Source organism: Lactuca sativa, chromosome 9, assembly GCF_002870075.4.
Source record: "Lactuca sativa cultivar Salinas chromosome 9, Lsat_Salinas_v11, whole genome shotgun sequence".
Taxonomy (NCBI): domain Eukaryota; kingdom Viridiplantae; phylum Streptophyta; class Magnoliopsida; order Asterales; family Asteraceae; genus Lactuca; species Lactuca sativa.
In genome coordinates, this window is record NC_056631.2 from 25,995,915 (window position 1) to 26,002,314 (window position 6,400).

The window sequence follows — 6,400 nt, forward strand, 5'->3', positions numbered from 1 at the left end:
TTATTTGAAAAATAAACAACACAAACATACATATGGCATAAACAAGCATTAAACTAAACAACACTTTTTGAGCCAACACAAAAGAGTTAAGTTCTTCTTAAGGGACAAAGGGACCAAATGTTACAACTTGTTCTTCATGTGATCTTCAAGCTCCCATTTGCAATAACAAACAACTTTGTTGCAATTTTATAAACTCTTTATAAACGCTAACAACTTTTATAAAAATGTTATAAAACTGTGGCTACTACTTGATGTCTTCAAAAATGGCCTCCATCTTCATTTTGTTACATTTTTATAAAATAAATCTAGTCTAAAACTAATCTATTACATAAAAAATAACAAGAATGAAAAACTAGCTAACTTTATTACATACTTTATAAATAAAATAATATTACAAACCATTTTTAAACAAATCACACAAACAACACAAATGGTCTAAGGCTTGTTTATACACTCTAAACTACATACAAACATAAAATAACATTTGTTTTTCTAAGACAACTTTAAGTGACAAAAAATACATATAAGTTTTTGTCACATAAAATAACAATTAAAACATTGTCATAGAAAATATGTATGAACTTAGTCTTATACAAAAACAAGTTATCCATATTCTCCAAAAACTTATATTTCCATAAATCAAAAAATCTAACCAAGCTTGCAAGGTGGCTCTTGATGCCGTTGTTGAGTTTTAGTTCAAAATAATTTTCAAAAACTCAAAAATATGGCAAACAGAAGACTATAAATTTCGAACTTAATAAACAATTTACAACCCATCAAGCATCGTCTTACAAGTTATAGAAATATTTAAGCACAACCATAGAAGAAAGACGTAACAACAATCTTTGATGAACTTTGGGTCCTCCAGGGGAGGCGAGGTAGTTGATGGAGAGAGGTTGAACCCTTGAGACACCAACAATGATCTAACTTAATTGGAATGCTAGTTCTTAAGTTAACTCTTAAGCCTAGAACAAATATCCAAATATATGTTCCAAGAGAGTGTAACCAAGCAACAAGTTCTTCAAAGTGCAAAACTAGAGAAGAGATGGAGAAGGGAGAGTTTAGCTCGACAATTACAAGCAAGAAGTGATTCAAAACAATGCACTCTCTCTTGTTTAAAGTAGAATGTTAAACCAAGAGTCCTTAACCATTAAGTGCTTTTGATTAAACAAATAGTTTATATTTTATAAAATCAAAGTTTATAAGATATAAACTCTGTCTTTTGCTAAAATACAAAAGGTTTATCTAGTCCAAAAAATTGTACATAAATTATTAATTCATACCTTATGAAATAATGTGTTCCTTGTATTGTAAAATAATTATTTCCTTAAAATAAATATTTTCCCAATTTATTATAAGAGTTTCTGAATATTTATTAAAACAATTTCTAATAAGTAATCATTTGTATCAAGTTGTTGTTAGTGTGACTCTTACGATCATATTTTATTTAGCAATATCATTTTAATATAACTCTTGAACATACTAGATCTTTCAGTTACACGATGGCATTCCATTCTGATGACTAACTGGGCCAGTGTATTCCAGTCTGAGGACTGATTGGACCCGTTACATGATCGCATTCCAGTCCAATGACTGATTGGGGCAGGGTATTTTAGTCTAAGGATTGATTGGACCCGTTACATGTTCGATTTATTTTGTTATGTGCGGTAATTTGGAAAACTCACTAAGCTTTGGGCTTATAGTTGTGGATTTAATGTTTTCAGGTACTTAAATCAACAGTTTTTATGATTCGAGATTCAGTGTTGTTTTTTCCTATAACCCTGATTTTAAATTAGAACAAATGGTTTTACATTGATTATATTTTTATAAAATGGATGTTTATTTTATTTTAAAATGAAAATTTTATTATGGTATTTAGGGCGTTAAATATTAAGCCTCCAGTAACAGGTTTGCATTAATCATTATAGCTTAACTTTTTGTAGGGTGTTTGGGAATACTTTTTAAATAATTTTTGTCTTTTAACTTTTCTAAAAAGTTAAAAAGATGTTTCGAAGATGAAAAAGTTCTTTTCAAAATAACTTTGTGTAAAGACGAAAAGAATGGGTTTTCAAAAGTCATGAAAGTGTGACTTTTTATAACTTTTAAACTTTTAAAGCTGAATCATACTCAAAATTCAAAAAATATTACCCAAACAATTTTTAGAAACAACTTTTGATTTTTGCTTTTTCAAAAAAACTTTTAAAAAAAAAACTTTTGAGAGTAAAAAGTAATCACAAACACTCACTGGACTTGGTGAAGTACAATTGTTAAGAAGAAAAGTAAAAAAGGTCATTGTGTTGTCAATTTAATAGAATTCAGTAGGCAACAGTGTTTGATAAAGCTATAAAGCATTGGTATGGTATACTATGTATTCATACGTCTTCTTTTCTTTTCCTAAAAAAATACAATATAAACATAAATGAATTCGCATAAAAAAACAAAAACTAGGAAGGAGGGAGCGACTTATTAAGACGAATAAATGAAATCAGAAGCGGATTTTGATGCAGTCACTTGGCTGAATGAAAGTGAAGAAAAGGGAAGTCAATGGATCATCAGATATCAAAACCTAAATAGAGAAGCCATACCTCGTAGACGATAACTTTTACAAATGAAGATAAAAGGAATTGATTGCTGGTTAACGCCATTTTTGATAATGATCTGCCATTAAAAATAATCAGAGATCTGGAAAGAAGACAATGGAAGCATAAGATATCGAAAAGGTATTCCTCATAAGAACGATTCAACTATATATGGAAGTCTATTACTAAGTTCTTAGGATACACAACCTAACATTATCGTCAAATTAATGTGGGTGTTATCCTCTTCAACCTCGTTAGGATGTCGCCACCTTCAATCTAATATAGTGTTTGATCTTAAATGAAATCGATTGTATGAGAGGTTATTTATGGGCCTTGATCCACCTGAAAGACTTGATTCAATTTAATTAATTCCAATGCTCAATTGGTTTTTTTCCTATTTCAAAGAAAGGAGGATAGAGATGAACGATAATCAAAAAACCACTAGATGATTGTGATTTCATTCGGAGATACTTCCTTCGCCTTTAAGTTTTCATTCTTCAACAGCCTCTCAATCCACAATTACAACTTCCTCAAAAAAGTGTTTCCTGGATCGTGGAGACGATTGAGATTGCGTTAGGGGATTATCATCGATCTGTTCATCCATGACACAACATCGATTTGTTGATGCTTTGATTCGTCATTGACGATTGTGGAATACGGATGGTAAGAGATGGGAACAATGGGGGAGAGAAGAGTATAAGGATAAGGTTTCACCAGAATCACGTGTTCAATCTGGTTAGAGGAAGTAAATTATGTTACCCCTAAAATGTGATACCCCAGTTTTTTTGTTTTTTTTTTTTTTAGTATTAAAAAAAATAACACAGATCATCTTAACCTTCCATTATTTTACTCCAGCGTCCCTTATTTGGTTTGGGTTCTCACGAATTCTCACGAATATATAACTTCTTCACAAATAATTCTCTCTCTCTCTCTCTCTCTCTCTCTCTCTCTCTCTCTCTCTCTCTCTCTCTCTCTCTCTCTCTCTCTCTCTCTCTCTCTCTCTCTCTCTCTCTCTCTCTCTCTCTCTCTCTCTCTCTCTCTCTCTCTCTCTCTATATATATATATATATATATATATATATATATATATATATATATATATATATATATATATATTCCTATTCTAATAAAAGAATAGTTTTATTCTCTTTTCGACACGTGTCATCTTATTAAACCTCTTAATTAATGCATGTTTTATTCTTCTTTTGCCACGTGTCACCATATTATGTCTATTAATTAATACTTGCCACATGTTAACCTATTGATTATTATTTTAAATTTTAAAATTTTCACTCTATCTACATTAAATTAATAGCATTAAAATAAAATTAATACAAATTATAAAGTGATATAATTTCACATATTTATTTAAAATCAATAATTATAGTTTTATATAACTAAAAAATCTCATAATTAATAATTTATTTAAAATAATTGATTAATAACTTTGAATTTTCACTAAAACAACTTAATTAATTTTCTAACCGTGGTTCTCACGGGTTATAAACTAATATATATATATATATATATATATATATATATATATATATATATATATATATATATATATATATATATATATATATATATATATATATATATATATATTATTAAACAAATTGTCCATTTCTTGAAAATTAAGAGGTACACCTATTATAACATTATGTATAAATCTATTAAGCATAATGAAAAATACCTTCTCCCCATGTCTAAACGTGGAAAACCCTAATATCATCTACATACCATCTTTTCTCACAAATCTCTTTGTCTCTCTACTTGCTCTCTTGAATCTTCAGCGGCAAGCCTCCCTTACCACCACCCTCATGACGCCGTCGTTACAACCCAGAAGTATGTCACCGGCCACCCAAATGTTCTTCCCTCTCAACTAGATGATCGACCCTCCCGGAAGTCCACCTTTTCCGCCACCGCCCTTCACCACCCCGTCTGTCGTGGTGCTTCTACCTTCTGTCTCTGTTAATATTCTTCCCCATTTATATAACTGTCCCCCATCCTAAACCTCACTCTTTATATCGATTGTAATCCTTATAACTCACTTGGATCTTGATATTTTGGAGCTGACAGCCCATGATTTCTCTCTACACTTTAACCATCTGTATTCCACCAGCACGAATCATGGGTCATGTTTTTGGTCATTACTATTGTCGCCACCAACAAACACACAGTCGGACCACTGATCCAGACCCAATGTACCGACGACAGTCTGCTTCTAAGCCCTTACAAAGGTTTGTCTCTCTTTATATATCTAATATGTGTGTGTGTGTCAATTTTGTGGATTCGTATCTACGCTCATATGAGATTTACCGTCTTTGTGGCGGTTTTATAGGGACCTGGCTACATAGCCTTCTTCACGTTGGGAGCTTAATGGAGGTTGGGGTGGAGGTGCAAACCATATTTGTGGCTAGAAAGCTTTGTTCTCTCTCTTTCTCTCTCTCTCTCTCTACTAACTTTCTTGAAGAAACCCTTTCTCCGGTTTGAAATCTACATCTTAATAAGTTTTTATGTGTTTAGTTTTCTTTCAAAATCTCATATATGTTTTCTTTTAGGTTTGATAAACGCTTTTCAGATCTATATGCAAATGAACCTAAAGGGAACAAAAAGGGTTTTGAATATGGGTTGTCAAGTTGCATCAGTTTTCTTTTGGGGTTTTTTCTGTCATCTTGTTTTGTTGTTTGGTTATTTTTGTGATTCTTTTTATGAGGTATAAAATAATTTTTTTAGTAAAATTCGTGGTTTATCTTCATTTCTTTGTTTGAATCCATTTTAATAAACTAAAAAAATGATATTTTGAATGTTTTTGAAGATGTAGGAGGTAAGGATTTTGTTTACTTTGCAAGTGAAGACCAGTAGATGCTTTCCTTTCCATCGTTAATTGATACGCACAATCAAATAAAGACCATATACTGGTCACTCTTTCAGGTTTACCTTTATTCAATTCTATCAGACTTATAAATTTTTTATTTCTGTTTCTGTAATTTGTTCTAGGCTTTGATTGAATTGTTGCTGATGTATTTTATGCTTTAATAGTTTACTGGTAGAAGAACAAGAAAAATGGTAGACCTTCAATTTGATGGAACTTATATGCTCATTAGCTCAGAGCCATTAAGGTACGTTTTATCGCTTTTCTTTTATTATTGGTCTTTTTGTCTAATTTTAGGGTAAATTATCAGATTAGGTATGGAAAACGTTGTTACTTAATATAACTAATTGCTCATTTGTATTGATGAATCTGATGTACAGGGGAACAAAGTTATAGATACATGTTGATGCTTGATGTTGATCATTCTATTTCAAAGAGGTAAATAAATTATAAACATTTATTGTGTTTCTTTGACAGTAAGTTGGATCGGTTAGCATTAGATACACGTTATGAACCTAAAACCATCTACTCTCTCTGTCACTCGATTCTCATTCCTTGATGAAGAACAACTGCAAACCACAGTTTGCCTAACCCTATTTCTATCTCTTACTCTCAAAAGCTTCTATCGTCTGTTTCTCAACCATGATTACTCAATTAATTTTCTGATTATGAAATTTGTGTGTTTGTGCGGGGTGTAGCTTGAAGAACCAACAGTCTGAGTTTCACCTACAACCCATCTATTTTCTCTTTGTAAAATTGACCTCCGATTATTGCTTATCTATTCTCTTTTTTGGTACGGATTTTAATAAATGTTTGTTGTTAAAGGGGAAACTTGCTCAGAAAAATTGAGGCTTAACTTGAAGATTTCAAGGCTATATAGAAACAATGGTGGAAGCTGAACTTATGTTGGTTACCATTTGACTGAACCTATCCCTTTACTTTGT

General features: G+C 31.3%; 1 long non-coding RNA gene across 1 annotated transcript; it reads right to left on the reverse strand.

The window, feature by feature from the left end:
- Positions 1-725: 725 nt before the first annotated feature.
- Positions 726-3,482, reverse strand: LOC111917971 (uncharacterized). The gene is made up of 2 exons (XR_002859070.3): positions 2,586-3,482; positions 726-2,515 (listed from the first exon to the last, which is right to left on the reverse strand). It is a non-coding gene; the product is annotated as an uncharacterized LOC111917971 (long non-coding RNA).
- Between the last annotated feature and the right edge of the window lie 2,918 nt (positions 3,483-6,400).